The sequence below is a fragment of the Hoplias malabaricus genome, unplaced genomic scaffold, assembly GCF_029633855.1.
Source record: "Hoplias malabaricus isolate fHopMal1 unplaced genomic scaffold, fHopMal1.hap1 scaffold_113, whole genome shotgun sequence".
NCBI lineage: Eukaryota > Metazoa > Chordata > Actinopteri > Characiformes > Erythrinidae > Hoplias > Hoplias malabaricus.
The window spans coordinates 1-25,792 of NW_027100815.1; the positions used below are offsets into that span (position 1 = coordinate 1).

At 46.6% G+C, this 25,792-nt stretch overlaps 61 non-coding genes across 61 annotated transcripts; all 61 read right to left on the minus strand.

Moving 5' to 3' along the window:
• Positions 1-16: 16 nt before the first annotated feature.
• Positions 17-130, minus strand: LOC136681687 (U5 spliceosomal RNA). The gene has a single exon (XR_010798073.1). It is a non-coding gene; the product is annotated as a U5 spliceosomal RNA (small nuclear RNA).
• Positions 131-435: 305 nt separating this feature from the next.
• On the minus strand, positions 436-626 carry LOC136681415 (U2 spliceosomal RNA). The gene has a single exon (XR_010797815.1). It is a non-coding gene; the product is annotated as a U2 spliceosomal RNA (small nuclear RNA).
• Positions 627-861: 235 nt separating this feature from the next.
• On the minus strand, positions 862-975 carry LOC136681526 (U5 spliceosomal RNA). Its single transcript, XR_010797919.1, has one exon. It is a non-coding gene; the product is annotated as a U5 spliceosomal RNA (small nuclear RNA).
• Positions 976-1,281: 306 nt separating this feature from the next.
• On the minus strand, positions 1,282-1,472 carry LOC136681417 (U2 spliceosomal RNA). The gene has a single exon (XR_010797816.1). It is a non-coding gene; the product is annotated as a U2 spliceosomal RNA (small nuclear RNA).
• Positions 1,473-1,707: 235 nt separating this feature from the next.
• LOC136681527 (U5 spliceosomal RNA) lies at positions 1,708-1,821 on the minus strand. The gene has a single exon (XR_010797920.1). It is a non-coding gene; the product is annotated as a U5 spliceosomal RNA (small nuclear RNA).
• Positions 1,822-2,127: 306 nt separating this feature from the next.
• On the minus strand, positions 2,128-2,318 carry LOC136681418 (U2 spliceosomal RNA). The gene has a single exon (XR_010797817.1). It is a non-coding gene; the product is annotated as a U2 spliceosomal RNA (small nuclear RNA).
• A 235-nt stretch (positions 2,319-2,553) lies between these two features.
• LOC136681528 (U5 spliceosomal RNA) lies at positions 2,554-2,667 on the minus strand. Its single transcript, XR_010797921.1, has one exon. It is a non-coding gene; the product is annotated as a U5 spliceosomal RNA (small nuclear RNA).
• Positions 2,668-2,973: 306 nt separating this feature from the next.
• LOC136681419 (U2 spliceosomal RNA) lies at positions 2,974-3,164 on the minus strand. The gene has a single exon (XR_010797818.1). It is a non-coding gene; the product is annotated as a U2 spliceosomal RNA (small nuclear RNA).
• A 235-nt stretch (positions 3,165-3,399) lies between these two features.
• On the minus strand, positions 3,400-3,513 carry LOC136681529 (U5 spliceosomal RNA). The gene has a single exon (XR_010797922.1). It is a non-coding gene; the product is annotated as a U5 spliceosomal RNA (small nuclear RNA).
• A 306-nt stretch (positions 3,514-3,819) lies between these two features.
• Positions 3,820-4,010, minus strand: LOC136681420 (U2 spliceosomal RNA). The gene has a single exon (XR_010797819.1). It is a non-coding gene; the product is annotated as a U2 spliceosomal RNA (small nuclear RNA).
• A 235-nt stretch (positions 4,011-4,245) lies between these two features.
• Positions 4,246-4,359, minus strand: LOC136681530 (U5 spliceosomal RNA). Its single transcript, XR_010797923.1, has one exon. It is a non-coding gene; the product is annotated as a U5 spliceosomal RNA (small nuclear RNA).
• A 306-nt stretch (positions 4,360-4,665) lies between these two features.
• LOC136681421 (U2 spliceosomal RNA) lies at positions 4,666-4,856 on the minus strand. The gene has a single exon (XR_010797820.1). It is a non-coding gene; the product is annotated as a U2 spliceosomal RNA (small nuclear RNA).
• Positions 4,857-5,091: 235 nt separating this feature from the next.
• LOC136681532 (U5 spliceosomal RNA) lies at positions 5,092-5,205 on the minus strand. The gene has a single exon (XR_010797925.1). It is a non-coding gene; the product is annotated as a U5 spliceosomal RNA (small nuclear RNA).
• Positions 5,206-5,512: 307 nt separating this feature from the next.
• Positions 5,513-5,703, minus strand: LOC136681422 (U2 spliceosomal RNA). Its single transcript, XR_010797821.1, has one exon. It is a non-coding gene; the product is annotated as a U2 spliceosomal RNA (small nuclear RNA).
• A 235-nt stretch (positions 5,704-5,938) lies between these two features.
• LOC136681533 (U5 spliceosomal RNA) lies at positions 5,939-6,052 on the minus strand. The gene has a single exon (XR_010797926.1). It is a non-coding gene; the product is annotated as a U5 spliceosomal RNA (small nuclear RNA).
• A 306-nt stretch (positions 6,053-6,358) lies between these two features.
• LOC136681423 (U2 spliceosomal RNA) lies at positions 6,359-6,549 on the minus strand. The gene has a single exon (XR_010797822.1). It is a non-coding gene; the product is annotated as a U2 spliceosomal RNA (small nuclear RNA).
• Positions 6,550-6,784: 235 nt separating this feature from the next.
• LOC136681534 (U5 spliceosomal RNA) lies at positions 6,785-6,898 on the minus strand. The gene has a single exon (XR_010797927.1). It is a non-coding gene; the product is annotated as a U5 spliceosomal RNA (small nuclear RNA).
• A 307-nt stretch (positions 6,899-7,205) lies between these two features.
• LOC136681424 (U2 spliceosomal RNA) lies at positions 7,206-7,396 on the minus strand. Its single transcript, XR_010797823.1, has one exon. It is a non-coding gene; the product is annotated as a U2 spliceosomal RNA (small nuclear RNA).
• A 238-nt stretch (positions 7,397-7,634) lies between these two features.
• Positions 7,635-7,748, minus strand: LOC136681535 (U5 spliceosomal RNA). The gene has a single exon (XR_010797928.1). It is a non-coding gene; the product is annotated as a U5 spliceosomal RNA (small nuclear RNA).
• A 307-nt stretch (positions 7,749-8,055) lies between these two features.
• On the minus strand, positions 8,056-8,246 carry LOC136681425 (U2 spliceosomal RNA). Its single transcript, XR_010797824.1, has one exon. It is a non-coding gene; the product is annotated as a U2 spliceosomal RNA (small nuclear RNA).
• Positions 8,247-8,481: 235 nt separating this feature from the next.
• Positions 8,482-8,595, minus strand: LOC136681536 (U5 spliceosomal RNA). The gene has a single exon (XR_010797929.1). It is a non-coding gene; the product is annotated as a U5 spliceosomal RNA (small nuclear RNA).
• Positions 8,596-8,900: 305 nt separating this feature from the next.
• Positions 8,901-9,091, minus strand: LOC136681427 (U2 spliceosomal RNA). Its single transcript, XR_010797826.1, has one exon. It is a non-coding gene; the product is annotated as a U2 spliceosomal RNA (small nuclear RNA).
• Positions 9,092-9,326: 235 nt separating this feature from the next.
• LOC136681537 (U5 spliceosomal RNA) lies at positions 9,327-9,440 on the minus strand. Its single transcript, XR_010797930.1, has one exon. It is a non-coding gene; the product is annotated as a U5 spliceosomal RNA (small nuclear RNA).
• A 305-nt stretch (positions 9,441-9,745) lies between these two features.
• LOC136681428 (U2 spliceosomal RNA) lies at positions 9,746-9,936 on the minus strand. The gene has a single exon (XR_010797827.1). It is a non-coding gene; the product is annotated as a U2 spliceosomal RNA (small nuclear RNA).
• Positions 9,937-10,171: 235 nt separating this feature from the next.
• On the minus strand, positions 10,172-10,285 carry LOC136681538 (U5 spliceosomal RNA). The gene has a single exon (XR_010797931.1). It is a non-coding gene; the product is annotated as a U5 spliceosomal RNA (small nuclear RNA).
• A 307-nt stretch (positions 10,286-10,592) lies between these two features.
• LOC136681429 (U2 spliceosomal RNA) lies at positions 10,593-10,783 on the minus strand. The gene has a single exon (XR_010797828.1). It is a non-coding gene; the product is annotated as a U2 spliceosomal RNA (small nuclear RNA).
• Positions 10,784-11,018: 235 nt separating this feature from the next.
• Positions 11,019-11,132, minus strand: LOC136681539 (U5 spliceosomal RNA). Its single transcript, XR_010797932.1, has one exon. It is a non-coding gene; the product is annotated as a U5 spliceosomal RNA (small nuclear RNA).
• A 306-nt stretch (positions 11,133-11,438) lies between these two features.
• LOC136681430 (U2 spliceosomal RNA) lies at positions 11,439-11,629 on the minus strand. Its single transcript, XR_010797829.1, has one exon. It is a non-coding gene; the product is annotated as a U2 spliceosomal RNA (small nuclear RNA).
• Positions 11,630-11,864: 235 nt separating this feature from the next.
• On the minus strand, positions 11,865-11,978 carry LOC136681540 (U5 spliceosomal RNA). Its single transcript, XR_010797933.1, has one exon. It is a non-coding gene; the product is annotated as a U5 spliceosomal RNA (small nuclear RNA).
• A 304-nt stretch (positions 11,979-12,282) lies between these two features.
• On the minus strand, positions 12,283-12,473 carry LOC136681431 (U2 spliceosomal RNA). The gene has a single exon (XR_010797830.1). It is a non-coding gene; the product is annotated as a U2 spliceosomal RNA (small nuclear RNA).
• A 235-nt stretch (positions 12,474-12,708) lies between these two features.
• Positions 12,709-12,822, minus strand: LOC136681541 (U5 spliceosomal RNA). The gene has a single exon (XR_010797934.1). It is a non-coding gene; the product is annotated as a U5 spliceosomal RNA (small nuclear RNA).
• A 306-nt stretch (positions 12,823-13,128) lies between these two features.
• Positions 13,129-13,319, minus strand: LOC136681433 (U2 spliceosomal RNA). Its single transcript, XR_010797831.1, has one exon. It is a non-coding gene; the product is annotated as a U2 spliceosomal RNA (small nuclear RNA).
• A 235-nt stretch (positions 13,320-13,554) lies between these two features.
• On the minus strand, positions 13,555-13,668 carry LOC136681543 (U5 spliceosomal RNA). Its single transcript, XR_010797936.1, has one exon. It is a non-coding gene; the product is annotated as a U5 spliceosomal RNA (small nuclear RNA).
• A 302-nt stretch (positions 13,669-13,970) lies between these two features.
• On the minus strand, positions 13,971-14,161 carry LOC136681630 (U2 spliceosomal RNA). The gene has a single exon (XR_010798018.1). It is a non-coding gene; the product is annotated as a U2 spliceosomal RNA (small nuclear RNA).
• Positions 14,162-14,396: 235 nt separating this feature from the next.
• Positions 14,397-14,511, minus strand: LOC136681688 (U5 spliceosomal RNA). The gene has a single exon (XR_010798074.1). It is a non-coding gene; the product is annotated as a U5 spliceosomal RNA (small nuclear RNA).
• Positions 14,512-14,817: 306 nt separating this feature from the next.
• On the minus strand, positions 14,818-15,008 carry LOC136681434 (U2 spliceosomal RNA). Its single transcript, XR_010797832.1, has one exon. It is a non-coding gene; the product is annotated as a U2 spliceosomal RNA (small nuclear RNA).
• Positions 15,009-15,243: 235 nt separating this feature from the next.
• Positions 15,244-15,357, minus strand: LOC136681544 (U5 spliceosomal RNA). Its single transcript, XR_010797937.1, has one exon. It is a non-coding gene; the product is annotated as a U5 spliceosomal RNA (small nuclear RNA).
• A 305-nt stretch (positions 15,358-15,662) lies between these two features.
• Positions 15,663-15,853, minus strand: LOC136681435 (U2 spliceosomal RNA). Its single transcript, XR_010797833.1, has one exon. It is a non-coding gene; the product is annotated as a U2 spliceosomal RNA (small nuclear RNA).
• A 235-nt stretch (positions 15,854-16,088) lies between these two features.
• LOC136681545 (U5 spliceosomal RNA) lies at positions 16,089-16,202 on the minus strand. The gene has a single exon (XR_010797938.1). It is a non-coding gene; the product is annotated as a U5 spliceosomal RNA (small nuclear RNA).
• Positions 16,203-16,507: 305 nt separating this feature from the next.
• On the minus strand, positions 16,508-16,698 carry LOC136681436 (U2 spliceosomal RNA). Its single transcript, XR_010797834.1, has one exon. It is a non-coding gene; the product is annotated as a U2 spliceosomal RNA (small nuclear RNA).
• A 235-nt stretch (positions 16,699-16,933) lies between these two features.
• On the minus strand, positions 16,934-17,047 carry LOC136681546 (U5 spliceosomal RNA). The gene has a single exon (XR_010797939.1). It is a non-coding gene; the product is annotated as a U5 spliceosomal RNA (small nuclear RNA).
• Positions 17,048-17,353: 306 nt separating this feature from the next.
• LOC136681437 (U2 spliceosomal RNA) lies at positions 17,354-17,544 on the minus strand. Its single transcript, XR_010797835.1, has one exon. It is a non-coding gene; the product is annotated as a U2 spliceosomal RNA (small nuclear RNA).
• Positions 17,545-17,779: 235 nt separating this feature from the next.
• Positions 17,780-17,893, minus strand: LOC136681548 (U5 spliceosomal RNA). The gene has a single exon (XR_010797940.1). It is a non-coding gene; the product is annotated as a U5 spliceosomal RNA (small nuclear RNA).
• A 307-nt stretch (positions 17,894-18,200) lies between these two features.
• LOC136681439 (U2 spliceosomal RNA) lies at positions 18,201-18,391 on the minus strand. The gene has a single exon (XR_010797837.1). It is a non-coding gene; the product is annotated as a U2 spliceosomal RNA (small nuclear RNA).
• Positions 18,392-18,626: 235 nt separating this feature from the next.
• Positions 18,627-18,740, minus strand: LOC136681549 (U5 spliceosomal RNA). Its single transcript, XR_010797941.1, has one exon. It is a non-coding gene; the product is annotated as a U5 spliceosomal RNA (small nuclear RNA).
• A 305-nt stretch (positions 18,741-19,045) lies between these two features.
• On the minus strand, positions 19,046-19,236 carry LOC136681440 (U2 spliceosomal RNA). Its single transcript, XR_010797838.1, has one exon. It is a non-coding gene; the product is annotated as a U2 spliceosomal RNA (small nuclear RNA).
• A 235-nt stretch (positions 19,237-19,471) lies between these two features.
• On the minus strand, positions 19,472-19,585 carry LOC136681550 (U5 spliceosomal RNA). Its single transcript, XR_010797942.1, has one exon. It is a non-coding gene; the product is annotated as a U5 spliceosomal RNA (small nuclear RNA).
• A 306-nt stretch (positions 19,586-19,891) lies between these two features.
• On the minus strand, positions 19,892-20,082 carry LOC136681441 (U2 spliceosomal RNA). Its single transcript, XR_010797839.1, has one exon. It is a non-coding gene; the product is annotated as a U2 spliceosomal RNA (small nuclear RNA).
• A 235-nt stretch (positions 20,083-20,317) lies between these two features.
• Positions 20,318-20,431, minus strand: LOC136681551 (U5 spliceosomal RNA). Its single transcript, XR_010797943.1, has one exon. It is a non-coding gene; the product is annotated as a U5 spliceosomal RNA (small nuclear RNA).
• A 307-nt stretch (positions 20,432-20,738) lies between these two features.
• On the minus strand, positions 20,739-20,929 carry LOC136681442 (U2 spliceosomal RNA). Its single transcript, XR_010797840.1, has one exon. It is a non-coding gene; the product is annotated as a U2 spliceosomal RNA (small nuclear RNA).
• A 235-nt stretch (positions 20,930-21,164) lies between these two features.
• Positions 21,165-21,278, minus strand: LOC136681552 (U5 spliceosomal RNA). Its single transcript, XR_010797944.1, has one exon. It is a non-coding gene; the product is annotated as a U5 spliceosomal RNA (small nuclear RNA).
• Positions 21,279-21,584: 306 nt separating this feature from the next.
• On the minus strand, positions 21,585-21,775 carry LOC136681443 (U2 spliceosomal RNA). The gene has a single exon (XR_010797841.1). It is a non-coding gene; the product is annotated as a U2 spliceosomal RNA (small nuclear RNA).
• A 235-nt stretch (positions 21,776-22,010) lies between these two features.
• On the minus strand, positions 22,011-22,124 carry LOC136681553 (U5 spliceosomal RNA). The gene has a single exon (XR_010797945.1). It is a non-coding gene; the product is annotated as a U5 spliceosomal RNA (small nuclear RNA).
• A 305-nt stretch (positions 22,125-22,429) lies between these two features.
• LOC136681444 (U2 spliceosomal RNA) lies at positions 22,430-22,620 on the minus strand. Its single transcript, XR_010797842.1, has one exon. It is a non-coding gene; the product is annotated as a U2 spliceosomal RNA (small nuclear RNA).
• Positions 22,621-22,855: 235 nt separating this feature from the next.
• LOC136681555 (U5 spliceosomal RNA) lies at positions 22,856-22,969 on the minus strand. The gene has a single exon (XR_010797947.1). It is a non-coding gene; the product is annotated as a U5 spliceosomal RNA (small nuclear RNA).
• Positions 22,970-23,275: 306 nt separating this feature from the next.
• On the minus strand, positions 23,276-23,466 carry LOC136681445 (U2 spliceosomal RNA). The gene has a single exon (XR_010797843.1). It is a non-coding gene; the product is annotated as a U2 spliceosomal RNA (small nuclear RNA).
• Positions 23,467-23,701: 235 nt separating this feature from the next.
• Positions 23,702-23,815, minus strand: LOC136681556 (U5 spliceosomal RNA). The gene has a single exon (XR_010797948.1). It is a non-coding gene; the product is annotated as a U5 spliceosomal RNA (small nuclear RNA).
• Positions 23,816-24,120: 305 nt separating this feature from the next.
• On the minus strand, positions 24,121-24,311 carry LOC136681446 (U2 spliceosomal RNA). Its single transcript, XR_010797844.1, has one exon. It is a non-coding gene; the product is annotated as a U2 spliceosomal RNA (small nuclear RNA).
• Positions 24,312-24,546: 235 nt separating this feature from the next.
• Positions 24,547-24,660, minus strand: LOC136681557 (U5 spliceosomal RNA). The gene has a single exon (XR_010797949.1). It is a non-coding gene; the product is annotated as a U5 spliceosomal RNA (small nuclear RNA).
• Positions 24,661-24,965: 305 nt separating this feature from the next.
• LOC136681447 (U2 spliceosomal RNA) lies at positions 24,966-25,156 on the minus strand. The gene has a single exon (XR_010797845.1). It is a non-coding gene; the product is annotated as a U2 spliceosomal RNA (small nuclear RNA).
• A 235-nt stretch (positions 25,157-25,391) lies between these two features.
• On the minus strand, positions 25,392-25,505 carry LOC136681558 (U5 spliceosomal RNA). Its single transcript, XR_010797950.1, has one exon. It is a non-coding gene; the product is annotated as a U5 spliceosomal RNA (small nuclear RNA).
• Between the last annotated feature and the right edge of the window lie 287 nt (positions 25,506-25,792).

The following is a 25,792-nucleotide window of genomic DNA, read 5'->3' on the forward strand; positions in this document are numbered from 1 at the left end:
CAGGAAGAAAATGTGTAGCTCTGCAGCAACAGAGCCTTCAAAAATACACAAAACTCGTCAACGTTCCCCTCCACGGAAATCTTTAGTAAAAGGCAAAAGATTTGTACGTGACTGAAGAGAAACCCGAGATATGACGGCTAACGGCAGGCCTTCCGCTCCTCTGCTGGAGGTCTAAGACTCTTGCGGAGGGTGCAGACTGAACAAAGGTCAGGGTGGGATAATCTGTGCATAAATTAACACGCCAATTAGAGGTCAACACAGACGAGAAAAACATGAGATCATAGATTTGTATTTAAAAAAAAAAAAAAAAAAAAAAAGAAGAAAAATGGAGGGAAAACCATGAAACAGATTAAAAAGACAACAGCCTCGAGAAGGCAACATCATAAAGCCGTACCCATGTCCTAACTTATTTCTTTCTGACTTTTAACCAGTTTAAGGAGGTGCACCGTTCCCAGAAGTACTGCAATACCGGGTCGATGCGTGGAGCGGACGGAGCAAGCCCCTCTTCCGTCTCCCTGCTCAAAAAATCAATTTAATATGTAGTCCTCGTATAGAGGACGTATCAGATATTAAACTGATAAGAACAGATACTACGCTTGATCTTAGCCAAAAGGCCGAGAAGCGATAACCGGAAAGGCCCGGCCGGCCCGGAGCACCCTGCCGCAAACCAGCAACTACTGGAGGGTATTTAAACCTGGTCGTCAGACCTTGACCCCTCCCACTCAGACACCACCACCACACCGGAGGCTCCTCCCACCAAGAACTGCAAACAGAAGCTAAGAGCTGCTGCTACAGGAACTTGTGGCAAGGCGTGCTCCAAAGACGGCTGTCGCTCTGTCATTATACAGGAAGAAAATGTGTAGCTCTGCAGCAACAGAGCCTTCAAAAATACACAAAACTCGTCAACGTTCCCCTCCACGGAAATCTTTAGTAAAAGGCGAAAGATTTGTACGTGACTGAAGAGAAACCCGAGATATGACGGCTAACGGCAGGCCTTCCGCTCCTCTGCTGGAGGTCTAAGACTCTTGCGGAGGGTGCAGACTGAACAAAGGTCAGGGTGGGATAATCTGTGCATAAATTAACACGCCAATTAGAGGTCAACACAGACGAGAAAAACATGAGATCATAGATTTGTATTTAAAAAAAAAAAAAAAAAAAAAAAAGAAGAAAAATGGAGGGAAAACCATGAAACAGATTAAAAAGAGAACAGCCTCGAGAAGGCAACATCATAAAGCCGTACCCATGTCCTAACTTATTTCTTTCTGACTTTTAACCAGTTTAAGGAGGTGCACCGTTCCCAGAAGTACTGCAATACCGGGTCGATGCGTGGAGCGGACGGAGCAAGCCCCTCTTCCGTCTCCCTGCTCAAAAAATCAATTTAATATGTAGTCCTCGTATAGAGGACGTATCAGATATTAAACTGATAAGAACAGATACTACGCTTGATCTTAGCCAAAAGGCCGAGAAGCGATAACCGGAAAGGCCCGGCCGGCCCGGAGCACCCTGCCGCAAACCAGCAACTACTGGAGGGTATTTAAACCTGGTCGTCAGACCTTGACCCCTCCCACTCAGACACCACCACCACACCGGAGGCTCCTCCCACCAAGAACTGCAAACAGAAGCTAAGAGCTGCTGCTACAGGAACTTGTGGCAAGGCGTGCTCCAAAGACGGCTGTCGCTCTGTCATTATACAGGAAGAAAATGTGTAGCTCTGCAGCAACAGAGCCTTCAAAAATACACAAAACTCGTCAACGTTCCCCTCCACGGAAATCTTTAGTAAAAGGCGAAAGATTTGTACGTGACTGAAGAGAAACCCGAGATATGACGGCTAACGGCAGGCCTTCCGCTCCTCTGCTGGAGGTCTAAGACTCTTGCGGAGGGTGCAGACTGAACAAAGGTCAGGGTGGGATAATCTGTGCATAAATTAACACGCCAATTAGAGGTCAACACAGACGAGAAAAACATGAGATCATAGATTTGTATTTAAAAAAAAAAAAAAAAAAAAAAAAGAAGAAAAATGGAGGGAAAACCATGAAACAGATTAAAAAGACAACAGCCTCGAGAAGGCAACATCATAAAGCCGTACCCATGTCCTAACTTATTTCTTTCTGACTTTTAACCAGTTTAAGGAGGTGCACCGTTCCCAGAAGTACTGCAATACCGGGTCGATGCGTGGAGCGGACGGAGCAAGCCCCTCTTCCGTCTCCCTGCTCAAAAAATCAATTTAATATGTAGTCCTCGTATAGAGGACGTATCAGATATTAAACTGATAAGAACAGATACTACGCTTGATCTTAGCCAAAAGGCCGAGAAGCGATAACCGAAAAGGCCCGGCCGGCCCGGAGCACCCTGCCGCAAACCAGCAACTACTGGAGGGTATTTAAACCTGGTCGTCAGACCTTGACCCCTCCCACTCAGACACCACCACCACACCGGAGGCTCCTCCCACCAAGAACTGCAAACAGAAGCTAAGAGCTGCTGCTACAGGAACTTGTGGCAAGGCGTGCTCCAAAGACGGCTGTCGCTCTGTCATTATACAGGAAGAAAATGTGTAGCTCTGCAGCAACAGAGCCTTCAAAAATACACAAAACTCGTCAACGTTCCCCTCCACGGAAATCTTTAGTAAAAGGCGAAAGATTTGTACGTGACTGAAGAGAAACCCGAGATATGACGGCTAACGGCAGGCCTTCCGCTCCTCTGCTGGAGGTCTAAGACTCTTGCGGAGGGTGCAGACTGAACAAAGGTCAGGGTGGGATAATCTGTGCATAAATTAACACGCCAATTAGAGGTCAACACAGACGAGAAAAACATGAGATCATAGATTTGTATTTAAAAAAAAAAAAAAAAAAAAAAAAGAAGAAAAATGGAGGGAAAACCATGAAACAGATTAAAAAGAGAACAGCCTCGCGAAGGCAACATCATAAAGCCGTACCCATGTCCTAACTTATTTCTTTCTGACTTTTAACCAGTTTAAGGAGGTGCACCGTTCCCAGAAGTACTGCAATACCGGGTCGATGCGTGGAGCGGACGGAGCAAGCCCCTCTTCCGTCTCCCTGCTCAAAAAATCAATTTAATATGTAGTCCTCGTATAGAGGACGTATCAGATATTAAACTGATAAGAACAGATACTACGCTTGATCTTAGCCAAAAGGCCGAGAAGCGATAACCGGAAAGGCCCGGCCGGCCCGGAGCACCCTGCCGCAAACCAGCAACTACTGGAGGGTATTTAAACCTGGTCGTCAGACCTTGACCCCTCCCACTCAGACACCACCACCACACCGGAGGCTCCTCCCACCAAGAACTGCAAACAGAAGCTAAGAGCTGCTGCTACAGGAACTTGTTGCAAGGCGTGCTCCAAAGACGGCTGTCGCTCTGTCATTATACAGGAAGAAAATGTGTAGCTCTGCAGCAACAGAGCCTTCAAAAATACACAAAACTCGTCAACGTTCCCCTCCACGGAAATCTTTAGTAAAAGGCGAAAGATTTGTACGTGACTGAAGAGAAACCCGAGATATGACGGCTAACGGCAGGCCTTCCGCTCCTCTGCTGGAGGTCTAAGACTCTTGCGGAGGGTGCAGACTGAACAAAGGTCAGGGTGGGATAATCTGTGCATAAATTAACACGCCAATTAGAGGTCAACACAGACGAGAAAAACATGAGATCATAGATTTGTATTTAAAAAAAAAAAAAAAAAAAAAAAAGAAGAAAAATGGAGGGAAAACCATGAAACAGATTAAAAAGAGAACAGCCTCGAGAAGGCAACATCATAAAGCCGTACCCATGTCCTAACTTATTTCTTTCTGACTTTTAACCAGTTTAAGGAGGTGCACCGTTCCCAGAAGTACTGCAATACCGGGTCGATGCGTGGAGCGGACGGAGCAAGCCCCTCTTCCGTCTCCCTGCTCAAAAAATCAATTTAATATGTAGTCCTCGTATAGAGGACGTATCAGATATTAAACTGATAAGAACAGATACTACGCTTGATCTTAGCCAAAAGGCCGAGAAGCGATAACCGGAAAGGCCCGGCCGGCCCGGAGCACCCTGCCGCAAACCAGCAACTACTGGAGGGTATTTAAACCTGGTCGTCAGACCTTGACCCCTCCCACTCAGACACCACCACCACACCGGAGGCTCCTCCCACCAAGAACTGCAAACAGAAGCTAAGAGCTGCTGCTACAGGAACTTGTGGCAAGGCGTGCTCCAAAGACGGCTGTCGCTCTGTCATTATACAGGAAGAAAATGTGTAGCTCTGCAGCAACAGAGCCTTCAAAAATACACAAAACTCGTCAACGTTCCCCTCCACGGAAATCTTTAGTAAAAGGCGAAAGATTTGTACGTGACTGAAGAGAAACCCGAGATATGACGGCTAACGGCAGGCCTTCCGCTCCTCTGCTGGAGGTCTAAGACTCTTGCGGAGGGTGCAGACTGAACAAAGGTCAGGGTGGGATAATCTGTGCATAAATTAACACGCCAATTAGAGGTCAACACAGACGAGAAAAACATGAGATCATAGATTTGTATTTAAAAAAAAAAAAAAAAAAAAAAAAGAAGAAAAATGGAGGGAAAACCATGAAACAGATTAAAAAGAGAACAGCCTCGAGAAGGCAACATCATAAAGCCGTACCCATGTCCTAACTTATTTCTTTCTGACTTTTAACCAGTTTAAGGAGGTGCACCGTTCCCAGAAGTACTGCAATACCGGGTCGATGCGTGGAGCGGACGGAGCAAGCCCCTCTTCCGTCTCCCTGCTCAAAAAATCAATTTAATATGTAGTCCTCGTATAGAGGACGTATCAGATATTAAACTGATAAGAACAGATACTACGCTTGATCTTAGCCAAAAGGCCGAGAAGCGATAACCGGAAAGGCCCGGCCGGCCCGGAGCACCCTGCCGCAAACCAGCAACTACTGGAGGGTATTTAAACCTGGTCGTCAGACCTTGACCCCTCCCACTCAGACACCACCACCACACCGGAGGCTCCTCCCACCAAGAACTGCAAACAGAAGCTAAGAGCTGCTGCTACAGGAACTTGTGGCAAGGCGTGCTCCAAAGACGGCTGTCGCTCTGTCATTATACAGGAAGAAAATGTGTAGCTCTGCAGCAACAGAGCCTTCAAAAATACACAAAACTCGTCAACGTTCCCCTCCACGGAAATCTTTAGTAAAAGGCGAAAGATTTGTACGTGACTGAAGAGAAACCCGAGATATGACGGCTAACGGCAGGCCTTCCGCTCCTCTGCTGGAGGTCTAAGACTCTTGCGGAGGGTGCAGACTGAACAAAGGTCAGGGTGGGATAATCTGTGCATAAATTAACACGCCAATTAGAGGTCAACACAGACGAGAAAAACATGAGATCATAGATTTGTATTTAAAAAAAAAAAAAAAAAAAAAAAAAGAAGAAAAATGGAGGGAAAACCATGAAACAGATTAAAAAGAGAACAGCCTCGAGAAGGCAACATCATAAAGCCGTACCCATGTCCTAACTTATTTCTTTCTGACTTTTAACCAGTTTAAGGAGGTGCACCGTTCCCAGAAGTACTGCAATACCGGGTCGATGCGTGGAGCGGACGGAGCAAGCCCCTCTTCCGTCTCCCTGCTCAAAAAATCAATTTAATATGTAGTCCTCGTATAGAGGACGTATCAGATATTAAACTGATAAGAACAGATACTACGCTTGATCTTAGCCAAAAGGCCGAGAAGCGATAACCGGAAAGGCCCGGCCGGCCCGGAGCACCCTGCCGCAAACCAGCAACTACTGGAGGGTATTTAAACCTGGTCGTCAGACCTTGACCCCTCCCACTCAGACACCACCACCACACCGGAGGCTCCTCCCACCAAGAACTGCAAACAGAAGCTAAGAGCTGCTGCTACAGGAACTTGTTGCAAGGCGTGCTCCAAAGACGGCTGTCGCTCTGTCATTATACAGGAAGAAAATGTGTAGCTCTGCAGCAACAGAGCCTTCAAAAATACACAAAACTCGTCAACGTTCCCCTCCACGGAAATCTTTAGTAAAAGGCGAAAGATTTGTACGTGACTGAAGAGAAACCCGAGATATGACGGCTAACGGCAGGCCTTCCGCTCCTCTGCTGGAGGTCTAAGACTCTTGCGGAGGGTGCAGACTGAACAAAGGTCAGGGTGGGATAATCTGTGCATAAATTAACACGCCAATTAGAGGTCAACACAGACGAGAAAAACATGAGATCATAGATTTGTATTTAAAAAAAAAAAAAAAAAAAAAAAAGAAGAAAAATGGAGGGAAAACCATGAAACAGATTAAAAAGAGAACAGCCTCGAGAAGGCAACATCATAAAGCCGTACCCATGTCCTAACTTATTTCTTTCTGACTTTTAACCAGTTTAAGGAGGTGCACCGTTCCCAGAAGTACTGCAATACCGGGTCGATGCGTGGAGCGGACGGAGCAAGCCCCTCTTCCGTCTCCCTGCTCAAAAAATCAATTTAATATGTAGTCCTCGTATAGAGGACGTATCAGATATTAAACTGATAAGAACAGATACTACGCTTGATCTTAGCCAAAAGGCCGAGAAGCGATAACCGGAAAGGCCCGGCCGGCCCGGAGCACCCTGCCGCAAACCAGCAACTACTGGAGGGTATTTAAACCTGGTCGTCAGACCTTGACCCCTCCCACTCAGACACCACCACCACACCGGAGGCTCCTCCCACCAAGAACTGCAAACAGAAGCTAAGAGCTGCTGCTACAGGAACTTGTGGCAAGGCGTGCTCCAAAGACGGCTGTCGCTCTGTCATTATACAGGAAGAAAATGTGTAGCTCTGCAGCAACAGAGCCTTCAAAAATACACAAAACTCGTCAACGTTCCCCTCCACGGAAATCTTTAGTAAAAGGCGAAAGATTTGTACGTGACTGAAGAGAAACCCGAGATATGACGGCTAACGGCAGGCCTTCCGCTCCTCTGCTGGAGGTCTAAGACTCTTGCGGAGGGTGCAGACTGAACAAAGGTCAGGGTGGGATAATCTGTGCATAAATTAACACGCCAATTAGAGGTCAACACAGACGAGAAAAACATGAGATCATAGATTTGTATTTAAAAAAAAAAAAAAAAAAAAAAAAAGAAGAAAAATGGAGGGAAAACCATGAAACAGATTAAAAAGAGAACAGCCTCGAGAAGGCAACATCATAAAGCCGTACCCATGTCCTAACTTATTTCTTTCTGACTTTTAACCAGTTTAAGGAGGTGCACCGTTCCCAGAAGTACTGCAATACCGGGTCGATGCGTGGAGCGGACGGAGCAAGCCCCTCTTCCGTCTCCCTGCTCAAAAAATCAATTTAATATGTAGTCCTCGTATAGAGGACGTATCAGATATTAAACTGATAAGAACAGATACTACGCTTGATCTTAGCCAAAAGGCCGAGAAGCGATAACCGGAAAGGCCCGGCCGGCCCGGAGCACCCTGCCGCAAACCAGCAACTACTGGAGGGTATTTAAACCTGGTCGTCAGACCTTGACCCCTCCCACTCAGACACCACCACCACCACACCGGAGGCTCCTCCCACCAAGAACTGCAAACAGAAGCTAAGAGCTGCTGCTACAGGAACTTGTGGCAAGGCGTGCTCCAAAGACGGCTGTCGCTCTGTCATTATACAGGAAGAAAATGTGTAGCTCTGCAGCAACAGAGCCTTCAAAAATACACAAAACTCGTCAACGTTCCCCTCCACGGAAATCTTTAGTAAAAGGCGAAAGATTTGTACGTGACTGAAGAGAAACCCGAGATATGACGGCTAACGGCAGGCCTTCCGCTCCTCTGCTGGAGGTCTAAGACTCTTGCGGAGGGTGCAGACTGAACAAAGGTCAGGGTGGGATAATCTGTGCATAAATTAACACGCCAATTAGAGGTCAACACAGACGAGAAAAACATGAGATCATAGATTTGTATTTAAAAAAAAAAAAAAAAAAAAAAAAAGAAGAAAAATGGAGGGAAAACCATGAAACAGATTAAAAAGAGAACAGCCTCGAGAAGGCAACATCATAAAGCCGTACCCATGTCCTAACTTATTTCTTTCTGACTTTTAACCAGTTTAAGGAGGTGCACCGTTCCCAGAAGTACTGCAATACCGGGTCGATGCGTGGAGCGGACGGAGCAAGCCCCTCTTCCGTCTCCCTGCTCAAAAAATCAATTTAATATGTAGTCCTCGTATAGAGGACGTATCAGATATTAAACTGATAAGAACAGATACTACGCTTGATCTTAGCCAAAAGGCCGAGAAGCGATAACCGGAAAGGCCCGGCCGGCCCGGAGCACCCTGCCGCAAACCAGCAACTACTGGAGGGTATTTAAACCTGGTCGTCAGACCTTGACCCCTCCCACTCAGACACCACCACCACACCGGAGGCTCCTCCCACCAAGAACTGCAAACAGAAGCTAAGAGCTGCTGCTACAGGAACTTGTGGCAAGGCGTGCTCCAAAGACGGCTGTCGCTCTGTCATTATACAGGAAGAAAATGTGTAGCTCTGCAGCAACAGAGCCTTCAAAAATACACAAAACTCGTCAACGTTCCCCTCCACGGAAATCTTTAGTAAAAGGCGAAAGATTTGTACGTGACTGAAGAGAAACCCGAGATATGACGGCTAACGGCAGGCCTTCCGCTCCTCTGCTGGAGGTCTAAGACTCTTGCGGAGGGTGCAGACTGAACAAAGGTCAGGGTGGGATAATCTGTGCATAAATTAACACGCCAATTAGAGGTCAACACAGACGAGAAAAACATGAGATCATAGATTTGTATTTAAAAAAAAAAAAAAAAAAAAAAAGAAGAAAAATGGAGGGAAAACCATGAAACAGATTAAAAAGAGAACAGCCTCGAGAAGGCAACATCATAAAGCCGTACCCATGTCCTAACTTATTTCTTTCTGACTTTTAACCAGTTTAAGGAGGTGCACCGTTCCCAGAAGTACTGCAATACCGGGTCGATGCGTGGAGCGGACGGAGCAAGCCCCTCTTCCGTCTCCCTGCTCAAAAAATCAATTTAATATGTAGTCCTCGTATAGAGGACGTATCAGATATTAAACTGATAAGAACAGATACTACGCTTGATCTTAGCCAAAAGGCCGAGAAGCGATAACCGGAAAGGCCCGGCCGGCCCGGAGCACCCTGCCGCAAACCAGCAACTACTGGAGGGTATTTAAACCTGGTCGTCAGACCTTGACCCCTCCCACTCAGACACCACCACCACACCGGAGGCTCCTCCCACCAAGAACTGCAAACAGAAGCTAAGAGCTGCTGCTACAGGAACTTGTGGCAAGGCGTGCTCCAAAGACGGCTGTCGCTCTGTCATTATACAGGAAGAAAATGTGTAGCTCTGCAGCAACAGAGCCTTCAAAAATACACAAAACTCGTCAACGTTCCCCTCCACGGAAATCTTTAGTAAAAGGCGAAAGATTTGTACGTGACTGAAGAGAAACCCGAGATATGACGGCTAACGGCAGGCCTTCCGCTCCTCTGCTGGAGGTCTAAGACTCTTGCGGAGGGTGCAGACTGAACAAAGGTCAGGGTGGGATAATCTGTGCATAAATTAACACGCCAATTAGAGGTCAACACAGATGAGAAAAACATGAGATCATAGATTTGTATTTAAAAAAAAAAAAAAAAAAAAAAAGAAGAAAAATGGAGGGAAAACCATGAAACAGATTAAAAAGACAACAGCCTCGAGAAGGCAACATCATAAAGCCGTACCCATGTCCTAACTTATTTCTTTCTGACTTTTAACCAGTTTAAGGAGGTGCACCGTTCCCAGAAGTACTGCAATACCGGGTCGATGCGTGGAGCGGACGGAGCAAGCCCCTCTTCCGTCTCCCTGCTCAAAAAATCAATTTAATATGTAGTCCTCGTATAGAGGACGTATCAGATATTAAACTGATAAGAACAGATACTACGCTTGATCTTAGCCAAAAGGCCGAGAAGCGATAACCGAAAAGGCCCGGCCGGCCCGGAGCACCCTGCCGCAAACCAGCAACTACTGGAGGGTATTTAAACCTGGTCGTCAGACCTTGACCCCTCCCACTCAGACACCACCACCACACCGGAGGCTCCTCCCACCAAGAACTGCAAACAGAAGCTAAGAGCTGCTGCTACAGGAACTTGTGGCAAGGCGTGCTCCAAAGACGGCTGTCGCTCTGTCATTATACAGGAAGAAAATGTGTAGCTCTGCAGCAACAGAGCCTTCAAAAATACACAAAACTCGTCAACGTTCCCCTCCACGGAAATCTTTAGTAAAAGGCGAAAGATTTGTACGTGACTGAAGAGAAACCCGAGATATGACGGCTAACGGCAGGCCTTCCGCTCCTCTGCTGGAGGTCTAAGACTCTTGCGGAGGGTGCAGACTGAACAAAGGTCAGGGTGGGATAATCTGTGCATAAATTAACACGCCAATTAGAGGTCAACACAGACGAGAAAAACATGAGATCATAGATTTGTATTTAAAAAAAAAAAAAAAAAAAAAAAAAGAAGAAAAATGGAGGGAAAACCATGAAACAGATTAAAAAGAGAACAGCCTCGAGAAGGCAACATCATAAAGCCGTACCCATGTCCTAACTTATTTCTTTCTGACTTTTAACCAGTTTAAGGAGGTGCACCGTTCCCAGAAGTACTGCAATACCGGGTCGATGCGTGGAGCGGACGGAGCAAGCCCCTCTTCCGTCTCCCTGCTCAAAAAATCAATTTAATATGTAGTCCTCGTATAGAGGACGTATCAGATATTAAACTGATAAGAACAGATACTACGCTTGATCTTAGCCAAAAGGCCGAGAAGCGATAACCGGAAAGGCCCGGCCGGCCCGGAGCACCCTGCCGCAAACCAGCAACTACTGGAGGGTATTTAAACCTGGTCGTCAGACCTTGACCCCTCCCACTCAGACACCACCACCACACCGGAGGCTCCTCCCACCAAGAACTGCAAACAGAAGCTAAGAGCTGCTGCTACAGGAACTTGTGGCAAGGCGTGCTCCAAAGACGGCTGTCGCTCTGTCATTATACAGGAAGAAAATGTGTAGCTCTGCAGCAACAGAGCCTTCAAAAATACACAAAACTCGTCAACGTTCCCCTCCACGGAAATCTTTAGTAAAAGGCGAAAGATTTGTACGTGACTGAAGAGAAACCCGAGATATGACGGCTAACGGCAGGCCTTCCGCTCCTCTGCTGGAGGTCTAAGACTCTTGCGGAGGGTGCAGACTGAACAAAGGTCAGGGTGGGATAATCTGTGCATAAATTAACACGCCAATTAGAGGTCAACACAGACGAGAAAAACATGAGATCATAGATTTGTATTTAAAAAAAAAAAAAAAAAAAAAAAAGAAGAAAAATGGAGGGAAAACCATGAAACAGATTAAAAAGAGAACAGCCTCGAGAAGGCAACATCATAAAGCCGTACCCATGTCCTAACTTATTTCTTTCTGACTTTTAACCAGTTTAAGGAGGTGCACCGTTCCCAGAAGTACTGCAATACCGGGTCGATGCGTGGAGCGGACGGAGCAAGCCCCTCTTCCGTCTCCCTGCTCAAAAAATCAATTTAATATGTAGTCCTCGTATAGAGGACGTATCAGATATTAAACTGATAAGAACAGATACTACGCTTGATCTTAGCCAAAAGGCCGAGAAGCGATAACCGGAAAGGCCCGGCCGGCCCGGAGCACCCTGCCGCAAACCAGCAACTACTGGAGGGTATTTAAACCTGGTCGTCAGACCTTGACCCCTCCCACTCAGACACCACCACCACACCGGAGGCTCCTCCCACCAAGAACTGCAAACAGAAGCTAAGAGCTGCTGCTACAGGAACTTGTGGCAAGGCGTGCTCCAAAGACGGCTGTCGCTCTGTCATTATACAGGAAGAAAATGTGTAGCTCTGCAGCAACAGAGCCTTCAAAAATACACAAAACTCGTCAACGTTCCCCTCCACGGAAATCTTTAGTAAAAGGCGAAAGATTTGTACGTGACTGAAGAGAAACCCGAGATATGACGGCTAACGGCAGGCCTTCCGCTCCTCTGCTGGAGGTCTAAGACTCTTGCGGAGGGTGCAGACTGAACAAAGGTCAGGGTGGGATAATCTGTGCATAAATTAACACGCCAATTAGAGGTCAACACAGACGAGAAAAACATGAGATCATAGATTTGTATTTAAAAAAAAAAAAAAAAAAAAAAGAAGAAAAATGGAGGGAAAACCATGAAACAGATTAAAAAGAGAACAGCCTCGAGAAGGCAACATCATAAAGCCGTACCCATGTCCTAACTTATTTCTTTCTGACTTTTAACCAGTTTAAGGAGGTGCACCGTTCCCAGAAGTACTGCAATACCGGGTCGATGCGTGGAGCGGACGGAGCAAGCCCCTCTTCCGTCTCCCTGCTCAAAAAATCAATTTAATATGTAGTCCTCGTATAGAGGACGTATCAGATATTAAACTGATAAGAACAGATACTACGCTTGATCTTAGCCAAAAGGCCGAGAAGCGATAACCGGAAAGGCCCGGCCGGCCCGGAGCACCCTGCCGCAAACCAGCAACTACTGGAGGGTATTTAAACCTGGTCGTCAGACCTTGACCCCTCCCACTCAGACACCACCACCACACCGGAGGCTCCTCCCACCAAGAACTGCAAACAGAAGCTAAGAGCTGCTGCTACAGGAACTTGTGGCAAGGCGTGCTCCAAAGACGGCTGTCGCTCTGTCATTATACAGGAAGAAAATGTGTAGCTCTGCAGCAACAGAGCCTTCAAAAATACACAAAACTCGTCAACGTTCCCCTCCACGGAAATCTTTAGTAAAAGGCGAAAGATTTGTACGTGACTGAAGAGAAACCCGAGATATGACGGCTAACGGCAGGCCTTCCGCTCCTCTGCTGGAGGTCTAAGACTCTTGCGGAGGGTGCAGACTGAACAAAGGTCAGGGTGGGATAATCTGTGCATAAATTAACACGCCAATTAGAGGTCAACACAGACGAGAAAAACATGAGATCATAGATTTGTATTTAAAAAAAAAAAAAAAAAAAAAAAAGAAGAAAAATGGAGGGAAAACCATGAAACAGATTAAAAAGACAACAGCCCCGAGAAGGCAACATCATAAAGCCGTACCCATGTCCTAACTTATTTCTTTCTGACTTTTAACCAGTTTAAGGAGGTGCACCGTTCCCAGAAGTACTGCAATACCGGGTCGATGCGTGGAGCGGACGGAGCAAGCCCCTCTTCCGTCTCCCTGCTCAAAAAATCAATTTAATATGTAGTCCTCGTATAGAGGACGTATCAGATATTAAACTGATAAGAACAGATACTACGCTTGATCTTAGCCAAAAGGCCGAGAAGCGATAACCGGAAAGGCCCGGCCGGCCCGGAGCACCCTGCCGCAAACCAGCAACTACTGGAGGGTATTTAAACCTGGTCGTCAGACCTTGACCCCTCCCACTCAGACACCACCACCACACCGGAGGCTCCTCCCACCAAGAACTGCAAACAGAAGCTAAGAGCTGCTGCTACAGGAACTTGTGGCAAGGCGTGCTCCAAAGACGGCTGTCGCTCTGTCATTATACAGGAAGAAAATGTGTAGCTCTGCAGCAACAGAGCCTTCAAAAATACACAAAACTCGTCAACGTTCCCCTCCACGGAAATCTTTAGTAAAAGGCGAAAGATTTGTACGTGACTGAAGAGAAACCCGAGATATGACGGCTAACGGCAGGCCTTCCGCTCCTCTGCTGGAGGTCTAAGACTCTTGCGGAGGGTGCAGACTGAACAAAGGTCAGGGTGGGATAATCTGTGCATAAATTAACACGCCAATTAGAGGTCAACACAGACGAGAAAAACATGAGATCATAGATTTGTATTTAAAAAAAAAAAAAAAAAAAAAAAGAAAAATGGAGGGAAAACCATGAAACAGATTAAAAAGAGAACAGCCTCGAGAAGGCAACATCATAAAGCCGTACCCATGTCCTAACTTATTTCTTTCTGACTTTTAACCAGTTTAAGGAGGTGCACCGTTCCCAGAAGTACTGCAATACCGGGTCGATGCGTGGAGCGGACGGAGCAAGCCCCTCTTCCGTCTCCCTGCTCAAAAAATCAATTTAATATGTAGTCCTCGTATAGAGGACGTATCAGATATTAAACTGATAAGAACAGATACTACACTTGATCTTAGCCAAAAGGCCGAGAAGCGATAACCGGAAAGGCCCGGCCGGCCCGGAGCACCCTGCCGCAAACCAGCAACTACTGGAGGGTATTTAAACCTGGTCGTCAGACCTTGACCCCTCCCACTCAGACACCACCACCACACCGGAGGCTCCTCCCACCAAGAACTGCAAACAGAAGCTAAGAGCTGCTGCTACAGGAACTTGTGGCAAGGCGTGCTCCAAAGACGGCTGTCGCTCTGTCATTATACAGGAAGAAAATGTGTAGCTCTGCAGCAACAGAGCCTTCCAAAAATACACAAAACTCGTCAACGTTCCCCTCCACGGAAATCTTTAGTAAAAGGCGAAAGATTTGTACGTGACTGAAGAGAAACCCGAGATATGACGGCTAACGGCAGGCCTTCCGCTCCTCTGCTGGAGGTCTAAGACTCTTGCGGAGGGTGCAGACTGAACAAAGGTCAGGGTGGGATAATCTGTGCATAAATTAACACGCCAATTAGAGGTCAACACAGACGAGAAAAACATGAGATCATAGATTTGTATTTAAAAAAAAAAAAAAAAAAAAAAAAGAAGAAAAATGGAGGGAAAACCATGAAACAGATTAAAAAGAGAACAGCCTCGAGAAGGCAACATCATAAAGCCGTACCCATGTCCTAACTTATTTCTTTCTGACTTTTAACCAGTTTAAGGAGGTGCACCGTTCCCAGAAGTACTGCAATACCGGGTCGATGCGTGGAGCGGACGGAGCAAGCCCCTCTTCCGTCTCCCTGCTCAAAAAATCAATTTAATATGTAGTCCTCGTATAGAGGACGTATCAGATATTAAACTGATAAGAACAGATACTACGCTTGATCTTAGCCAAAAGGCCGAGAAGCGATAACCGGAAAGGCCCGGCCGGCCCGGAGCACCCTGCCGCAAACCAGCAACTACTGGAGGGTATTTAAACCTGGTCGTCAGACCTTGACCCCTCCCACTCAGACACCACCACCACACCGGAGGCTCCTCCCACCAAGAACTGCAAACAGAAGCTAAGAGCTGCTGCTACAGGAACTTGTGGCAAGGCGTGCTCCAAAGACGGCTGTCGCTCTGTCATTATACAGGAAGAAAATGTGTAGCTCTGCAGCAACAGAGCCTTCAAAAATACACAAAACTCGTCAACGTTCCCCTCCACGGAAATCTTTAGTAAAAGGCGAAAGATTTGTACGTGACTGAAGAGAAACCCGAGATATGACGGCTAACGGCAGGCCTTCCGCTCCTCTGCTGGAGGTCTAAGACTCTTGCGGAGGGTGCAGACTGAACAAAGGTCAGGGTGGGATAATCTGTGCATAAATTAACACGCCAATTAGAGGTCAACACAGACGAGAAAAACATGAGATCATAGATTTGTATTTAAAAAAAAAAAAAAAAAAAAAAAGAAGAAAAATGGAGGGAAAACCATGAAACAGATTAAAAAGAGAACAGCCTCGAGAAGGCAACATCATAAAGCCGTACCCATGTCCTAACTTATTTCTTTCTGACTTTTAACCAGTTTAAGGAGGTGCACCGTTCCCAGAAGTACTGCAATACCGGGTCGATGCGTGGAGCGGACGGAGCAAGCCCCTCTTCCGTCTCCCTGCTCAAAAAATCAATTTAATATGTAGTCCTCGTATAGAGGACGTATCAGATATTAAACTGATAAGAACAGATACTACGCTTGATCTTAGCCAAAAGGCCGAGAAGCGATAACCGGAAAGGCCCGGCCGGCCCGGAGCACCCTGCCGCAAACCAGCAACTACTGGAGGGTATTTAAACCTGGTCGTCAGACCTTGACCCCTCCCACTCAGACACCACCACCACACCGGAGGCTCCTCCCACCAAGAACTGCAAACAGAAGCTAAGAGCTGCTGCTACAGGAACTTGTGGCAAGGCGTGCTCCAAAGACGGCTGTCGCTCTGTCATTATACAGGAAGAAAATGTGTAGCTCTGCAGCAACAGAGCCTTCAAAAATACACAAAACTCGTCAACGTTCCCCTCCACGGAAATCTTTAGTAAAAGGCGAAAGATTTGTACGTGACTGAAGAGAAACCCGAGATATGACGGCTAACGGCAGGCCTTCCGCTCCTCTGCTGGAGGTCTAAGACTCTTGCGGAGGGTGCAGACTGAACAAAGGTCAGGGTGGGATAATCTGTGCATAAATTAACACGCCAATTAGAGGTCAACACAGACGAGAAAAACATGAGATCATAGATTTGTATTTAAAAAAAAAAAAAAAAAAAAAAAGAAGAAAAATGGAGGGAAAACCATGAAACAGATTAAAAAGAGAACAGCCTCGAGAAGGCAACATCATAAAGCCGTACCCATGTCCTAACTTATTTCTTTCTGACTTTTAACCAGTTTAAGGAGGTGCACCGTTCCCAGAAGTACTGCAATACCGGGTCGATGCGTGGAGCGGACGGAGCAAGCCCCTCTTCCGTCTCCCTGCTCAAAAAATCAATTTAATATGTAGTCCTCGTATAGAGGACGTATCAGATATTAAACTGATAAGAACAGATACTACGCTTGATCTTAGCCAAAAGGCCGAGAAGCGATAACCGGAAAGGCCCGGCCGGCCCGGAGCACCCTGCCGCAAACCAGCAACTACTGGAGGGTATTTAAACCTGGTCGTCAGACCTTGACCCCTCCCACTCAGACACCACCACCACACCGGAGGCTCCTCCCACCAAGAACTGCAAACAGAAGCTAAGAGCTGCTGCTACAGGAACTTGTGGCAAGGCGTGCTCCAAAGACGGCTGTCGCTCTGTCATTATACAGGAAGAAAATGTGTAGCTCTGCAGCAACAGAGCCTTCAAAAATACACAAAACTCGTCAACGTTCCCCTCCACGGAAATCTTTAGTAAAAGGCGAAAGATTTGTACGTGACTGAAGAGAAACCCGAGATATGACGGCTAACGGCAGGCCTTCCGCTCCTCTGCTGGAGGTCTAAGACTCTTGCGGAGGGTGCAGACTGAACAAAGGTCAGGGTGGGATAATCTGTGCATAAATTAACACGCCAATTAGAGGTCAACACAGACGAGAAAAACATGAGATCATAGATTTGTATTTAAAAAAAAAAAAAAAAAAAAAAAAGAAGAAAAATGGAGGGAAAACCATGAAACAGATTAAAAAGACAACAGCCCCGAGAAGGCAACATCATAAAGCCGTACCCATGTCCTAACTTATTTCTTTCTGACTTTTAACCAGTTTAAGGAGGTGCACCGTTCCCAGAAGTACTGCAATACCGGGTCGATGCGTGGAGCGGACGGAGCAAGCCCCTCTTCCGTCTCCCTGCTCAAAAAATCAATTTAATATGTAGTCCTCGTATAGAGGACGTATCAGATATTAAACTGATAAGAACAGATACTACGCTTGATCTTAGCCAAAAGGCCGAGAAGCGATAACCGGAAAGGCCCGGCCGGCCCGGAGCACCCTGCCGCAAACCAGCAACTACTGGAGGGTATTTAAACCTGGTCGTCAGACCTTGACCCCTCCCACTCAGACACCACCACCACACCGGAGGCTCCTCCCACCAAGAACTGCAAACAGAAGCTAAGAGCTGCTGCTACAGGAACTTGTGGCAAGGCGTGCTCCAAAGACGGCTGTCGCTCTGTCATTATACAGGAAGAAAATGTGTAGCTCTGCAGCAACAGAGCCTTCAAAAATACACAAAACTCGTCAACGTTCCCCTCCACGGAAATCTTTAGTAAAAGGCGAAAGATTTGTACGTGACTGAAGAGAAACCCGAGATATGACGGCTAACGGCAGGCCTTCCGCTCCTCTGCTGGAGGTCTAAGACTCTTGCGGAGGGTGCAGACTGAACAAAGGTCAGGGTGGGATAATCTGTGCATAAATTAACACGCCAATTAGAGGTCAACACAGACGAGAAAAACATGAGATCATAGATTTGTATTTAAAAAAAAAAAAAAAAAAAAAAAAAGAAGAAAAATGGAGGGAAAACCATGAAACAGATTAAAAAGAGAACAGCCTCGAGAAGGCAACATCATAAAGCCGTACCCATGTCCTAACTTATTTCTTTCTGACTTTTAACCAGTTTAAGGAGGTGCACCGTTCCCAGAAGTACTGCAATACCGGGTCGATGCGTGGAGCGGACGGAGCAAGCCCCTCTTCCGTCTCCCTGCTCAAAAAATCAATTTAATATGTAGTCCTCGTATAGAGGACGTATCAGATATTAAACTGATAAGAACAGATACTACGCTTGATCTTAGCCAAAAGGCCGAGAAGCGATAACCGGAAAGGCCCGGCCGGCCCGGAGCACCCTGCCGCAAACCAGCAACTACTGGAGGGTATTTAAACCTGGTCGTCAGACCTTGACCCCTCCCACTCAGACACCACCACCACACCGGAGGCTCCTCCCACCAAGAACTGCAAACAGAAGCTAAGAGCTGCTGCTACAGGAACTTGTGGCAAGGCGTGCTCCAAAGACGGCTGTCGCTCTGTCATTATACAGGAAGAAAATGTGTAGCTCTGCAGCAACAGAGCCTTCAAAAATACACAAAACTCGTCAACGTTCCCCTCCACGGAAATCTTTAGTAAAAGGCGAAAGATTTGTACGTGACTGAAGAGAAACCCGAGATATGACGGCTAACGGCAGGCCTTCCGCTCCTCTGCTGGAGGTCTAAGACTCTTGCGGAGGGTGCAGACTGAACAAAGGTCAGGGTGGGATAATCTGTGCATAAATTAACACGCCAATTAGAGGTCAACACAGACGAGAAAAACATGAGATCATAGATTTGTATTTAAAAAAAAAAAAAAAAAAAAAAAGAAGAAAAATGGAGGGAAAACCATGAAACAGATTAAAAAGAGAACAGCCTCGAGAAGGCAACATCATAAAGCCGTACCCATGTCCTAACTTATTTCTTTCTGACTTTTAACCAGTTTAAGGAGGTGCACCGTTCCCAGAAGTACTGCAATACCGGGTCGATGCGTGGAGCGGACGGAGCAAGCCCCTCTTCCGTCTCCCTGCTCAAAAAATCAATTTAATATGTAGTCCTCGTATAGAGGACGTATCAGATATTAAACTGATAAGAACAGATACTACGCTTGATCTTAGCCAAAAGGCCGAGAAGCGATAACCGGAAAGGCCCGGCCGGCCCGGAGCACCCTGCCGCAAACCAGCAACTACTGGAGGGTATTTAAACCTGGTCGTCAGACCTTGACCCCTCCCACTCAGACACCACCACCACACCGGAGGCTCCTCCCACCAAGAACTGCAAACAGAAGCTAAGAGCTGCTGCTACAGGAACTTGTGGCAAGGCGTGCTCCAAAGACGGCTGTCGCTCTGTCATTATACAGGAAGAAAATGTGTAGCTCTGCAGCAACAGAGCCTTCAAAAATACACAAAACTCGTCAACGTTCCCCTCCACGGAAATCTTTAGTAAAAGGCGAAAGATTTGTACGTGACTGAAGAGAAACCCGAGATATGACGGCTAACGGCAGGCCTTCCGCTCCTCTGCTGGAGGTCTAAGACTCTTGCGGAGGGTGCAGACTGAACAAAGGTCAGGGTGGGATAATCTGTGCATAAATTAACACGCCAATTAGAGGTCAACACAGACGAGAAAAACATGAGATCATAGATTTGTATTTAAAAAAAAAAAAAAAAAAAAAAAAGAAGAAAAATGGAGGGAAAACCATGAAACAGATTAAAAAGACAACAGCCCCGAGAAGGCAACATCATAAAGCCGTACCCATGTCCTAACTTATTTCTTTCTGACTTTTAACCAGTTTAAGGAGGTGCACCGTTCCCAGAAGTACTGCAATACCGGGTCGATGCGTGGAGCGGACGGAGCAAGCCCCTCTTCCGTCTCCCTGCTCAAAAAATCAATTTAATATGTAGTCCTCGTATAGAGGACGTATCAGATATTAAACTGATAAGAACAGATACTACGCTTGATCTTAGCCAAAAGGCCGAGAAGCGATAACCGGAAAGGCCCGGCCGGCCCGGAGCACCCTGCCGCAAACCAGCAACTACTGGAGGGTATTTAAACCTGGTCGTCAGACCTTGACCCCTCCCACTCAGACACCACCACCACACCGGAGGCTCCTCCCACCAAGAACTGCAAACAGAAGCTAAGAGCTGCTGCTACAGGAACTTGTGGCAAGGCGTGCTCCAAAGACGGCTGTCGCTCTGTCATTATACAGGAAGAAAATGTGTAGCTCTGCAGCAACAGAGCCTTCAAAAATACACAAAACTCGTCAACGTTCCCCTCCACGGAAATCTTTAGTAAAAGGCGAAAGATTTGTACGTGACTGAAGAGAAACCCGAGATATGACGGCTAACGGCAGGCCTTCCGCTCCTCTGCTGGAGGTCTAAGACTCTTGCGGAGGGTGCAGACTGAACAAAGGTCAGGGTGGGATAATCTGTGCATAAATTAACACGCCAATTAGAGGTCAACACAGACGAGAAAAACATGAGATCATAGATTTGTATTTAAAAAAAAAAAAAAAAAAAAAAAAAGAAGAAAAATGGAGGGAAAACCATGAAACAGATTAAAAAGAGAACAGCCTCGAGAAGGCAACATCATAAAGCCGTACCCATGTCCTAACTTATTTCTTTCTGACTTTTAACCAGTTTAAGGAGGTGCACCGTTCCCAGAAGTACTGCAATACCGGGTCGATGCGTGGAGCGGACGGAGCAAGCCCCTCTTCCGTCTCCCTGCTCAAAAAATCAATTTAATATGTAGTCCTCGTATAGAGGACGTATCAGATATTAAACTGATAAGAACAGATACTACGCTTGATCTTAGCCAAAAGGCCGAGAAGCGATAACCGGAAAGGCCCGGCCGGCCCGGAGCACCCTGCCGCAAACCAGCAACTACTGGAGGGTATTTAAACCTGGTCGTCAGACCTTGACCCCTCCCACTCAGACACCACCACCACACCGGAGGCTCCTCCCACCAAGAACTGCAAACAGAAGCTAAGAGCTGCTGCTACAGGAACTTGTTGCAAGGCGTGCTCCAAAGACGGCTGTCGCTCTGTCATTATACAGGAAGAAAATGTGTAGCTCTGCAGCAACAGAGCCTTCAAAAATACACAAAACTCGTCAACGTTCCCCTCCACGGAAATCTTTAGTAAAAGGCGAAAGATTTGTACGTGACTGAAGAGAAACCCGAGATATGACGGCTAACGGCAGGCCTTCCGCTCCTCTGCTGGAGGTCTAAGACTCTTGCGGAGGGTGCAGACTGAACAAAGGTCAGGGTGGGATAATCTGTGCATAAATTAACACGCCAATTAGAGGTCAACACAGACGAGAAAAACATGAGATCATAGATTTGTATTTAAAAAAAAAAAAAAAAAAAAAAAAGAAGAAAAATGGAGGGAAAACCATGAAACAGATTAAAAAGAGAACAGCCTCGAGAAGGCAACATCATAAAGCCGTACCCATGTCCTAACTTATTTCTTTCTGACTTTTAACCAGTTTAAGGAGGTGCACCGTTCCCAGAAGTACTGCAATACCGGGTCGATGCGTGGAGCGGACGGAGCAAGCCCCTCTTCCGTCTCCCTGCTCAAAAAATCAATTTAATATGTAGTCCTCGTATAGAGGACGTATCAGATATTAAACTGATAAGAACAGATACTACGCTTGATCTTAGCCAAAAGGCCGAGAAGCGATAACCGGAAAGGCCCGGCCGGCCCGGAGCACCCTGCCGCAAACCAGCAACTACTGGAGGGTATTTAAACCTGGTCGTCAGACCTTGACCCCTCCCACTCAGACACCACCACCACACCGGAGGCTCCTCCCACCAAGAACTGCAAACAGAAGCTAAGAGCTGCTGCTACAGGAACTTGTGGCAAGGCGTGCTCCAAAGACGGCTGTCGCTCTGTCATTATACAGGAAGAAAATGTGTAGCTCTGCAGCAACAGAGCCTTCAAAAATACACAAAACTCGTCAACGTTCCCCTCCACGGAAATCTTTAGTAAAAGGCGAAAGATTTGTACGTGACTGAAGAGAAACCCGAGATATGACGGCTAACGGCAGGCCTTCCGCTCCTCTGCTGGAGGTCTAAGACTCTTGCGGAGGGTGCAGACTGAACAAAGGTCAGGGTGGGATAATCTGTGCATAAATTAACACGCCAATTAGAGGTCAACACAGACGAGAAAAACATGAGATCATAGATTTGTATTTAAAAAAAAAAAAAAAAAAAAAAAGAAGAAAAATGGAGGGAAAACCATGAAACAGATTAAAAAGAGAACAGCCCCGAGAAGGCAACATCATAAAGCCGTACCCATGTCCTAACTTATTTCTTTCTGACTTTTAACCAGTTTAAGGAGGTGCACCGTTCCCAGAAGTACTGCAATACCGGGTCGATGCGTGGAGCGGACGGAGCAAGCCCCTCTTCCGTCTCCCTGCTCAAAAAATCAATTTAATATGTAGTCCTCGTATAGAGGACGTATCAGATATTAAACTGATAAGAACAGATACTACGCTTGATCTTAGCCAAAAGGCCGAGAAGCGATAACCGGAAAGGCCCGGCCGGCCCGGAGCACCCTGCCGCAAACCAGCAACTACTGGAGGGTATTTAAACCTGGTCGTCAGACCTTGACCCCTCCCACTCAGACACCACCACCACACCGGAGGCTCCTCCCACCAAGAACTGCAAACAGAAGCTAAGAGCTGCTGCTACAGGAACTTGTGGCAAGGCGTGCTCCAAAGACGGCTGTCGCTCTGTCATTATACAGGAAGAAAATGTGTAGCTCTGCAGCAACAGAGCCTTCAAAAATACACAAAACTCGTCAACGTTCCCCTCCACGGAAATCTTTAGTAAAAGGCGAAAGATTTGTACGTGACTGAAGAGAAACCCGAGATATGACGGCTAACGGCAGGCCTTCCGCTCCTCTGCTGGAGGTCTAAGACTCTTGCGGAGGGTGCAGACTGAACAAAGGTCAGGGTGGGATAATCTGTGCATAAATTAACACGCCAATTAGAGGTCAACACAGACGAGAAAAACATGAGATCATAGATTTGTATTTAAAAAAAAAAAAAAAAAAAAAAAAGAAGAAAAATGGAGGGAAAACCATGAAACAGATTAAAAAGACAACAGCCCCGAGAAGGCAACATCATAAAGCCGTACCCATGTCCTAACTTATTTCTTTCTGACTTTTAACCAGTTTAAGGAGGTGCACCGTTCCCAGAAGTACTGCAATACCGGGTCGATGCGTGGAGCGGACGGAGCAAGCCCCTCTTCCGTCTCCCTGCTCAAAAAATCAATTTAATATGTAGTCCTCGTATAGAGGACGTATCAGATATTAAACTGATAAGAACAGATACTACGCTTGATCTTAGCCAAAAGGCCGAGAAGCGATAACCGGAAAGGCCCGGCCGGCCCGGAGCACCCTGCCGCAAACCAGCAACTACTGGAGGGTATTTAAACCTGGTCGTCAGACCTTGACCCCTCCCACTCAGACACCACCACCACACCGGAGGCTCCTCCCACCAAGAACTGCAAACAGAAGCTAAGAGCTGCTGCTACAGGAACTTGTGGCAAGGCGTGCTCCAAAGACGGCTGTCGCTCTGTCATTATACAGGAAGAAAATGTGTAGCTCTGCAGCAACAGAGCCTTCAAAAATACACAAAACTCGTCAACGTTCCCCTCCACGGAAATCTTTAGTAAAAGGCGAAAGATTTGTACGTGACTGAAGAGAAACCCGAGATATGACGGCTAACGGCAGGCCTTCCGCTCCTCTGCTGGAGGTCTAAGACTCTTGCGGAGGGTGCAGACTGAACAAAGGTCAGGGTGGGATAATCTGTGCATAAATTAACACGCCAATTAGAGGTCAACACAGACGAGAAAAACATGAGATCATAGATTTGTATTTAAAAAAAAAAAAAAAAAAAAAAAGAAGAAAAATGGAGGGAAAACCATGAAACAGATTAAAAAGACAACAGCCCCGAGAAGGCAACATCATAAAGCCGTACCCATGTCCTAACTTATTTCTTTCTGACTTTTAACCAGTTTAAGGAGGTGCACCGTTCCCAGAAGTACTGCAATACCGGGTCGATGCGTGGAGCGGACGGAGCAAGCCCCTCTTCCGTCTCCCTGCTCAAAAAATCAATTTAATATGTAGTCCTCGTATAGAGGACGTATCAGATATTAAACTGATAAGAACAGATACTACGCTTGATCTTAGCCAAAAGGCCGAGAAGCGATAACCGGAAAGGCCCGGCCGGCCCGGAGCACCCTGCCGCAAACCAGCAACTACTGGAGGGTATTTAAACCTGGTCGTCAGACCTTGACCCCTCCCACTCAGACACCACCACCACACCGGAGGCTCCTCCCACCAAGAACTGCAAACAGAAGCTAAGAGCTGCTGCTACAGGAACTTGTGGCAAGGCGTGCTCCAAAGACGGCTGTCGCTCTGTCATTATACAGGAAGAAAATGTGTAGCTCTGCAGCAACAGAGCCTTCAAAAATACACAAAACTCGTCAACGTTCCCCTCCACGGAAATCTTTAGTAAAAGGCGAAAGATTTGTACGTGACTGAAGAGAAACCCGAGATATGACGGCTAACGGCAGGCCTTCCGCTCCTCTGCTGGAGGTCTAAGACTCTTGCGGAGGGTGCAGACTGAACAAAGGTCAGGGTGGGATAATCTGTGCATAAATTAACACGCCAATTAGAGGTCAACACAGACGAGAAAAACATGAGATCATAGATTTGTATTTAAAAAAAAAAAAAAAAAAAAAAAGAAGAAAAATGGAGGGAAAACCATGAAACAGATTAAAAAGACAACAGCCCCGAGAAGGCAACATCATAAAGCCGTACCCATGTCCTAACTTATTTCTTTCTGACTTTTAACCAGTTTAAGGAGGTGCACCGTTCCCAGAAGTACTGCAATACCGGGTCGATGCGTGGAGCGGACGGAGCAAGCCCCTCTTCCGTCTCCCTGCTCAAAAAATCAATTTAATATGTAGTCCTCGTATAGAGGACGTATCAGATATTAAACTGATAAGAACAGATACTACGCTTGATCTTAGCCAAAAGGCCGAGAAGCGATAACCGGAAAGGCCCGGCCGGCCCGGAGCACCCTGCCGCAAACCAGCAACTACTGGAGGGTATTTAAACCTGGTCGTCAGACCTTGACCCCTCCCACTCAGACACCACCACCACACCGGAGGCTCCTCCCACCAAGAACTGCAAACAGAAGCTAAGAGCTGCTGCTACAGGAACTTGTGGCAAGGCGTGCTCCAAAGACGGCTGTCGCTCTGTCATTATACAGGAAGAAAATGTGTAGCTCTGCAGCAACAGAGCCTTCAAAAATACACAAAACTCGTCAACGTTCCCCTCCACGGAAATCTTTAGTAAAAGGCGAAAGATTTGTACGTGACTGAAGAGAAACCCGAGATATGACGGCTAACGGCAGGCCTTCCGCTCCTCTGCTGGAGGTCTAAGACTCTTGCGGAGGGTGCAGACTGAACAAAGGTCAGGGTGGGATAATCTGTGCATAAATTAACACGCCAATTAGAGGTCAACACAGACGAGAAAAACATGAGATCATAGATTTGTATTTAAAAAAAAAAAAAAAAAAAAAAAAGAAGAAAAATGGAGGGAAAACCATGAAACAGATTAAAAAGACAACAGCCCCGAGAAGGCAACATCATAAAGCCGTACCCATGTCCTAACTTATTTCTTT